The 9782-nt window shown below is 50.3% G+C and overlaps 1 long non-coding RNA gene across 1 annotated transcript; it reads left to right on the forward strand.

Annotated features, from left to right (window-relative positions):
• The first annotated feature begins 6127 nt into the window (after positions 1 to 6127).
• LOC141021370 (uncharacterized) lies at positions 6128 to 9555 on the forward strand. The gene is made up of 3 exons (XR_012182466.1): positions 6128 to 7218; positions 7970 to 8060; positions 9302 to 9555. It is a non-coding gene; the product is annotated as an uncharacterized lncRNA (long non-coding RNA).
• Positions 9556 to 9782: the final 227 nt, after the last annotated feature.

Below are 9782 nucleotides of genomic sequence, written 5' to 3' on the forward strand. Positions count from 1 at the left end.
ACCATCACGGCTACACACGCGGTTGATGCATTTTAATTAAGTCAAATGTCAAGTTCTCTACAACCGGATATTAACAAATTCCCATCTGCCACATAACCGCGGGCACGGATCTCAAAAGTTTATACCCTGCAGGGGTGTCCCAACTTAGCCCATTATAAGCTCTCACGGTCAATGAAGGATATTCCTTCTCCCGGGAAGACCCGATCAGTCTCGGAATCCCGGTTTACAAGACATTTCGACAATGGTAAAACAAGACCAGCAAAGCCGCCCGATGTGTCGACAATCCCGATAGGAGTCGCACGTACCTCGTTCTCAGGACACACCGGATGAACACTACGTACAACTAAAACCAGCCATCAAGTTTCCCCGAGGTGGCGCTGCAAGTGGCTCTAGTTTGGACCAACACTCCGAGGAGCACTGGCCCGGGGGGGGGGTTAAAATAAGATGACCCTTGAGTCTGCAGAACCCAAGGGAAAAAGGCTTAGGTAGGCAAATGGTAAAACCAAGGTTGGGCCTTGCTGGAGGAGTTTTATTCAAGGCGAACTGTCAAGGGGGTCCCATAAATCACCCAACCGCGTAAGGAACGCAAAATCAAGGAACATAACACCAGTATGATGGAAACTAGGGCGGCAAGAGTGGAACAAAACACCAGGCATAAGGCCGAGCCTTCCACCCTTTACCAAGTATATAGATGCATTAATTAAGATAAGAGATATTGTGATATCCCAACAAATCCATGTTCCAACATGGAACAAACTGCATCTTCACCTGCAACTAGCAACGCTATAAGAGGGGCTGAGCAAAAGCGGTAACATAGCCAAACAACTATTTGCTGGGAAAAGTGGGTTAGAGGCTTGACATGGCAATATGGGAGGCATGATATAGCAAGTGGTAGGTAGCGCGGCATAGCAATAGAGCGAACAACTAGCAAGCAAAGATAGAAGTGATTTCGAGGGTATGTTCATCTTGCCTGAGATCCCGCAAGGAAGAAGATCGAATCCATGAAGAAGACAAATGGACATAGTCGAACGAATCCTCACAACTCCGGAACGAAACCGAAGCTAACGAGAGAAGCAACCCGGAAAGAAACAAACAACATAGTAAACAACCACCACATACACATGGCATGATGCAAAATCAAGTATGATGCATGTCCGATTTAATGAGGCATGGCATGGCATGGCAAAGTGCAACAAACAACACTACAAATTAAGTGGAGCTCAATATGCAACGAGTTGCATATTGATGAAACACCACATCAATTATTTAGTTCTCTCTCGTTTATGTACCCAACAATATTAAATGTTATTAAACATGGCAAGGGGTGAAGCATAGATAAACTAACTATTTAGGCAAGTTTAAATGAGGCCGGAACAACAAACAACAATTCCGGAAAATCCTCATATGCATATTTTGGATTTGGTATTGTTCTGCCATAAACACAATTTTAATGTTGTTAAACAGCAAAATAAAGTGCGCCATGTTAAACTAGGCATTTTTCTACCCCATTTACATATAAAGTTTATTTAAAACCGAGCTACGGTTATTTAGTTATGAAATAAATCATTTTAACATGGCATTTAAGCAAATTAATGCAAACAGCAATTTAAACATTTTAAACATGGATGAAAGTTGCATATTATGAGACTAGACAGAAATCTAAGCATTTTTCATATATAGTTTATTTAAATCTGATGCATGATTAATTAGTTATTATATGCATGAAGACTAGGGACTTTTGTGCAAAATCTGTAATTCCTGGAAAAATACTAAATTCGCAGAGACAAGAAAAAAAAACACATGCAGGCCGAATATGCAGGCTGGGCCAAAAGTGCACAGGAGAGGGCTGGGGCTGCTCACCCATGGGCCAAGCCCAGATCGATGGAGAGACCAAGGCAGGTCGCGAAGGGGCGCGCTGGGCCTATAGGCGCGGTCAACGCGAGCGCTCCCCTCGCTCGCTTGATGCAAACGAAGCAGAGGCCGCGGCAGGGGACGGCGGCTGGCGATGCACTGGTGGGACCTGGTGCGACAGGGCTCCATGGGAGGGCGGAGAAGGAGCGGATCAGGGGCCGGGGATGCCGGATCCGGTGAAGAACAACGGCGGGCGGCAACGACCGAGGACGACGGCGCGATGCTCCACACCTCCTGTGCTCATAAACAGAGAGAGAGAGAGAGATATGAGAAAGAGCAGGGGAAGACGAACATCAGGAGATGGAAGGGAAGCAGGGCGCAAGGAGTTGGCCTGATCCGGCGGCGCTGCTCCGGCGAGGCCGTCGACGGGTGGTGGCGCTCGGGGCCGAGGTGAGGAGGCAGACGTGGCAAGGCAGGGGATCGAGGGGATCCACAGGAGGACGAGCTCAGGAGGCAGCGCGTCCATGGCGACGTCATAGGGCTCCTACTCGAACCGAGAGGCAGAGGGGGGTCGGGTGAGAGAGATCGATAGGAAGGAGGCGACGTAGGAGAGGTGCGGCGACCTGCTGGTGGTGAGGAGCTCCGGTGACGAAATTGTAGAAGACGGCCTTGGAGCGTTGGTGCTCGAGGCGAGGGGCATCCCCTGGAGGAGGAAGAAGAAGCAGGGCGCGGCGGTGGTCCTGGAGGTCGCCGTCGAGCCGGCTGGCCGCGTGAGAAGATGAGGCCGAGCGCTCCTGCTCGGGCCTCGGGAAGAGAGGGGGTGGCGGCTGCTGCACAAAGGCTCGGCGAGGGGTGGATCGGGAAGGTGGCTGGTTGGGTCGATGTGGAAATCGAGGAGGATTTTTGGAGAGGGTGGCGGCGGCGGGTGAGGGATTGGATGGATGGACGGCTCTCCTCAATTTTAGGTTGGTCAATATATATCTCATGGGGATTAGATTAGAGGCTATTTGGGCCCTCCGATTTAAATCGGACGGTCAAGAAAAATAAGCTAGGAGAGTCCAACAAAGAAAACGGTGATGTTTTATAAATGTTTGGTGATGATCCGGACCCAACGGTGACAACAACCCGGGTCGGGTTCGGGACAATTTTCGGACGCGCGCGAGGGGTGGTCTGAGAGGGGTCGACAAAGACAAAGTGTCTGACAAAAGGCCCCGGAGAAGACAAGAGAGAAAACGAGGAGCAACGTTGCAAGTGTGGTTGGTCTCGAAACGGTCAACGAAAGCAAGGGGGGACGCGGCAACTATGAGCGGATGCAAGTTTTAAAAACAAAGACGATAACGAATGCCGATGCAATGCGGATGATGCCATGATGAAATGCAACAAACAAATAAAACACACGACGGTCACGCAAAACATGGCAGGCGTCTGGAGCGTCGGTCTTGGGGCGTTACAGCTAGGGAGAGAGATCGGGCGAAAATGGAGCTTGGAGCAACAATGGAGCTTAGAAAATGGAAGAGGTAGTCAACTCGGAGAAGAAGACACCCCTTATATAGTGGAGGGACAAATCCAACCGTTATCCACCAAGTCAGCCTGCGCAGCACGGTACTACCGTGTCGGGGACGCGGTACTACCGCACGGGCACACGGTACTACCGCAGGCCACGCGGTACTACCGCCCGAGCAGCAGAAACCTGGACAGCCCAAATGCACAGAAGCAGAGGGCGGTAGAACCGCTGGCGCGGTACTACTGCTCCCCCTTGCGGTACTACCGCAAGGCAGGGATGGTCTAGAATTTGTGAAGGCACGGACATATAAAAATACATCCGTGTCAACTTCCGCTGAGTTGGAGTCTGAGCAAAAATCCGACACGGTAGTACCGTAAGCCAGGAGCGGTACTACCGCGCGGGGTGCGGATGTAAAAAATTACATCCGCCCCTACTGCCGCGCATGCTGCTGAGCCTGGCCAGAGCGCACAGTACTACCGCGCCGCTGGCGCGGTACTACCGCGTAGGGCGCGGATGTAAAAAATTACATCCGCCCCTACTACCGCAACCGCCACAGCGCCTGGCCTGAGGCCACAGTACTACCGCTTCGAGGGAGTGGTACTACCAGGGGCACTTGCGGTACTACCTCGCCCGAGGCCGGTACTACCGCAAGGGCCTGCGGTACTACCGCTCCTAGGAGCAGTACTACCGCATGCCCCAGCTCAGCAAACACGACATTTTTGCAAAGACAAGAAAAGACGGAGGATGCTCCAAAGAGCCAACGGAAAGGCGGTGCAAATGAAGTAGACGTGAACGTGATGATTCCACCCAAACCTTTCCAAAGCGGACCCCCTCTTAATAGTATGGCTTTCCTACAACTCAAATCCACCGAAAAGAAACGTAGAGAAACACCGTCTTCAATAGTCTTCGAGGGGCACCAAATCGTCTTGTGCCTAGTGATGAAATGTCTGAAATATTCAATGCACACGATTAGTCCGCAAAAGCATTGTCATCAATCACCAAAACAACTAAGGGATAAATATGCCCTTACAATCTCCCCCCTTTTGATGGATTGATGACAATACGTGATTTGCACAAAGGGAGATAATAGAGAACATGAGCAAACCCCACATCTCTAAAATATAGACGGGCTCCCCCTAGATGTGTGCTATCCAGATAAGTGCTTTGGACTGCATGACACACATGCTAGAATCAACACTCCCCCTATATTTTATAGACAAGGCATGTCTTGCAACAAAAAGGCTAGCACTAAGCAAGATAGTAACTATGAGCATAATATAAATAGCACAAGGTAGCATAAGCGCAATAAGGTACGATAGAGTGGATATGTCTTACACCATATGATAGAGAGGTCTCACACGCGCAAACCAAACCAAAGCAAACGAGGTTCAACAGAACGAAAGCAAGCGAAACAAACACGACACGACACAAGACTCGCAAATCCTACACTCTCTCCCCCTTTGGCATCGAGACGCCAAAAAGGCAAAGAGGACACCTACAACACAAGTGGTGGCTCAAGCGGAGTAGTCACTTGCACGCTCTTCGTCGGACTCGGCAGCGGGGATGGGCTCCTCCTCAGAATCAGTCCACTTGTAGCCTTGTTTTGCCATCCACTCAGCCTCTGGAGTGATGTGCTTCTCGGAGCCGCTGGAAATGTCCTCTCCAAAAACCTTCATGATCTTCTTATCACGGTGGCGACTCTCCTTGGAGGCAATGTAAGTCCGGTACTGTCCCTTTGCTTGCATGCAGAACAAGGACTTCATCTTGGCCTTCAGCTTCTTACCCCACGAGGGCTCAGCAGAGGGAGGAGCATACCCATCAAAGTTGTCCTCATCCGCGTCCTCCTCCTCAATCTCCTCCTCATCAACATCCATCCTAGTAACCTCAGCCTCAGCACGAGTAGTAGTGTTGGCCCACTGGGTCTTCGCACGGAGCTTGATGGGCTCATGACGAGTCCAGTCAGGAGCAAGAAACTCATCACCGGGAAACAGCTTCTCCCAAGTCTTCGAGATCAACAGAAACAGGTAAGGTCCATTGTAACGCCCCGAGACCGACGCTTCAGAAGACTTCCTTATTTTCGTGATCTCCGCGTGTTTCTTTTGGTGCTTGCTCTTTTATTTTTGCATTGCATCATGTCATCATGCCATCATGTCATTAATCTTGCAAAAAAACTCAACCAAGTAAATTGCATGGATCTTCGATCCATTTAAATCGAGGGAATTCACATGGTGATTTCTCTTTATAACATATCCTCCTAATATTATGGAGCTATTATAAATATTCCATTAGTTTGGAATTAACTGGAACACACTTGCAAAATAATTCCCATGCCTTTTTCCACTTCAAGTTTCACCTCCAAGCTTGGCCAACAATTCTTTTCCCTCTTATCGAGGCCCTTCCTAAAGGTTCAACATTTTTGGTCACTTCGTAATCCTACTCCTTGTTCAAACCATTTGAATTTAAACCGTGCAATCTTACCCACTCCGTTTTTCTTGGAACGAGCATATTTTTGTGAGTCCGGGAAAATTACCCGCATGTGCAAATTCTTTCCCTAACCCTATCTTTCTTTTTCTTCTCTCTATTACTTTTCTGCTAAAAAGAAATAAGAGAGAGGGAGAAGAGAAGCCCAGCAGCCGCATGACACTAGGCCAGGCCTCTGATCAATTTTCCCTCTCCACTGGGCCGGCCTCTAAGGCCCAGCCGCCCTCACCAGCTTCTTAACCCTAGCCCATCTCTCCCTCCTCTCCCCTCTCCCTCTCGTTCCCTCTGCCCGCCGCCGCACGCACGCATCGAGTCAGGGTCTCCCTGCGCCCGATCCCCTCTCCCATCGTCCTCCTCTCGCGCTGCCATCCACGCAGAGAGGAGCAGAGCCCCGCGCGCCGTCCTCTGCCGTTGGCGTGCCCGCGAGTCCCCGTCGTCCAGCAGGCCGCCGCCCTGTGCGCGCGCCCATGCAGGCCCCTCCTTCCTCGCGCCTCCCCGCCTCTGCCTCCGGCCGCCACCAGCGAACAGCTCCACCGGAGCCATGCCCCTTCGCCGTCGCGTCGCCTTGCCTTCCTCCATCGACCGCCGCCATGGCCTCCTGCCATGGACTAGAGGATCCACGCCGCGCACCTCCGGCTACCGCTACCTCTGCCTCCTCCCTCCATTCGCCCTCAACCGCCGGAGACACGCCGCGCTCGGACCTCCACCGCGCCTCGCCTTCGACCTCGGCTTCCGCGTCCCATGGCAACGAGCGCCATCAGCAGCAGGTTCAGGCCGTCCCGCCGATTCCCTCTCCGCCCTCCTGCACCTCGTCTCCGGCTCTGTCCGTCGGAGCCATGCCTCTTGGTGCCCGCAGCCGCGTCGCCGGTGTTCCTCCTCAACGCTGCCACCTCGAACCTCCTCCGTGCACCAAGTCTCGCCACGGCCATCACCTCCCCGACGCCCTTGCTGCTGCTGCTAGACCACCTCGGTGCCACCAGGGAGTGCCATGGCCTCCACCGAGAACCTTGGAATCGGCAAGACCACACGGACGCTCGAACGACTACACACTGAAACGTCAAGTACCTCGTCAATACGTGTATGACTACCGTCGCCGCGAAGACCGCGAGTTCAACTACTTCCACAACGCGTCGTGTAAGACTACCGTCGCTTGGGTTCGACAAGACGTCGAGTACCACTACGTTGGCCAAGTACACCTTCGTCAAGACCGATGCCCGAACAAGCACCGTTTGCATGGATTGCGTCAAGTACCTCTACCGACGACCCGAACATCTACGGAGTTTGCACGATTGCGAGATGTGAACCACTACTTCTAATACCGTCGCCGTGTACAACTACTTCCTCTACGAACTTGATCCATTCCGAAAAGTCACGCCTCGAAGGTATAACCCGAGACGACGTCCGTGGAACGAAAGCATGTGTTGTTTGAGTTGCTTGCGTTTGCACCGTGCCCGACTTGTTCGTCGCACGTTGTCACTCGTTTCCTTGCCATGCCGTCGAACCGTGGGAACCCGGTTACCGGGAGCACCCCACCATCTTTTGCGTGTTCCACACATCCGCACAATTCTCTTTTGCGCCGGTATCTCCACGAGCTACCGGAACTGATATGTTGCCGTGGCACCATTTTCGGATTCGTTGCCGTGGCACCCCTTTCTTCCACCACGGTGACAAATGCTTCATAACATGCTCATGTCAACATTTTCATAAGATTGCTTAAAACTTGCATTGTCATCCGCATCATGGTAACAACATTCAAATGTTTAAAATTGTGTTTGTATTAAATTGCTAATTGACATGAGGAGTTATCGGAATTGTTGTTTGTTGTTCCGGCCTCATTTAAATTGCCTAAAATAGTTAGTTTACTTATGCTTCACCCCTTGCCATGTTTAATAACATTTAATATTGTTGGGTACATAAACAAGAGCGAACTAAATAACTGGAATGTGGTGTTTCGTCAATTTGCAACTCGTTGCATATTGAGCTCCACTTAATTTGTAGTGTTATTTGTTGCACTTTGCCATGTCATGCCTCATTAAACCGGACATGCATCATACTTGATTGTGCATCATTCCATGTTTATGATTGTGTGTTTACTATGTTGTTTGTTTCTTTCCGGGTTGCTTCTCTCGTTAGCTTCGGTTTCGTTCCGGAGTTGTGAGGATTCGTTCGACTACGTCCGTTTGTCTTCTTCATGGACTCGATCTTCTTCCTTGCGAGATCTCAGGCAAGATGACCATACCCTCGAAATCACTTCTATCTTTTCTTGCTAGTTGTTCGCTCTATTGCTATGCCGCGTTACCTATTCACTTGCTCTTCAAGCCTCCCAAATTGCCATGAACCTCTAACCTTTGTCACCTTCCTAGCAAACCGTTGTTTGGCTATGTTACCGCTTTGCTCAGCCCCTCTTATAGCGTTGTTAGTTGCAGGTGAAGTTGAAGATTGCTCCTTGTTGGAACATAATTATGTTGGGATATCACAATATCTCTTATTTAATTAATGCATCTATATACTTGGTAAAGGGTGGAAGGCTCGGCCTTATGCCTGGTGTTTTGTTCCACTCTTGCCGCCCCTAGTTTCCGTCATACCGGTGTTATGTTCCTTGATTTTGCGTTCCTTACGCGGTTGGGTGATTTATGGGACCCCCTTGACAGTTCGCTTTGAATAAAACTCCTCCAGCAAGGCCCAACCTTGGTTTTACCATTTGCTACCACCTATCCCCTTTTCCCTTGGGTTCTGCAGACTCAAGGGTCATCTTATTTTAACCCCCCCGGGCCAGTGCTCCTTCGAGTGTTGGTCTGAACTGAGTAGACTGCGGGGCCCCCTCGTGGAAACTCGAGGTCTGGTTTTACTCGTAGGATGTCTCATCTGGTGTTGCCCTGAGAACGAGAGATGTGCAGCTCCTATCGGGATTTGTCGGCACATCGGGCGGCTTTGCTGGTCTTGTTTTACCATTGTCGAAATGTCTTGTAAACCGGGATTCCGAGACTGATCGGGTCCTCCTGGGAGAAGGTTTATCCTTCATTGACCGTGAGAGCTTATAATGGGCTAAGTTGGGACACCCCTGCAGGGTATTATCTTTCGAAAGCCGTGCCCGCGGTTATGAGGCAGATGGGAATTTGTTAATATCCGGTTGTAGAGAACTTGACACTTGACCTTAATTAAAACGCATCAACCGCGTGTGTAGCCGTGATGGTCTCTTCTCGGCGGAGTCCCGGAAGTGAACACGGTTCTTGGGTTATTTTTGACGTAAGTAGGAGTTCAGGATCACTTCTTAATCATTGCTCGTTCACGATCGCTCCGTTGCTTCTCTTCTCGCTCTCATTTGCGTATGTTAGCCACCATATATGCTAGTGCTTGCTGCAGCTCCACCTCACTACCACATCCTTTCTTATAAGCTTAAATAGTCTTGATCTCGCGGGTGTGAGATTGCTGAGTCCTCGTGACTCACAGATACTTCCAAAACAGTTGCAGGTGCCGATGAGACCAGTGCAGATGACGCAACTGAGCTCAAGTGGGAGCTCAATGAAGATCTTGTCCGTTGCGTTGTTTCTTTCCTTGTTGATCAGTAGTGGAGCCCAGTTGGGACGATCAGGGATCTAGCAGTTGGGTTGTCTTCTTTTCTTTTGGTTCCGTAGTCGGACCTATGTGTGTATCTTGAATGATGTATGAATTTATTTATGTATTGTGTGAAGTGGCGATTGTAAGCCAATTCTTTATCCCATTCTTGTTCATTACATGGGATTGTGTGAAGATGACCCTTCTTGCGACAAAACCACAATGCGGTTATGCCTCTAAGTCGTGCCTCGACACGTGGGAGATATAGCCGCATCGTGGCCGTTACATCCATAGATGGGTACCTTGCGGTTGAACACCGCAAACCAAAGCTCACACCACATGATATGTGAGACATCAAGTGGTTGCGTCTGAGAAACGCGCGCCTCCTCAC

The sequence above is a fragment of the Aegilops tauschii genome, chromosome 1 (genome assembly GCF_002575655.3).
Source record: "Aegilops tauschii subsp. strangulata cultivar AL8/78 chromosome 1, Aet v6.0, whole genome shotgun sequence".
NCBI lineage: Eukaryota > Viridiplantae > Streptophyta > Magnoliopsida > Poales > Poaceae > Aegilops > Aegilops tauschii.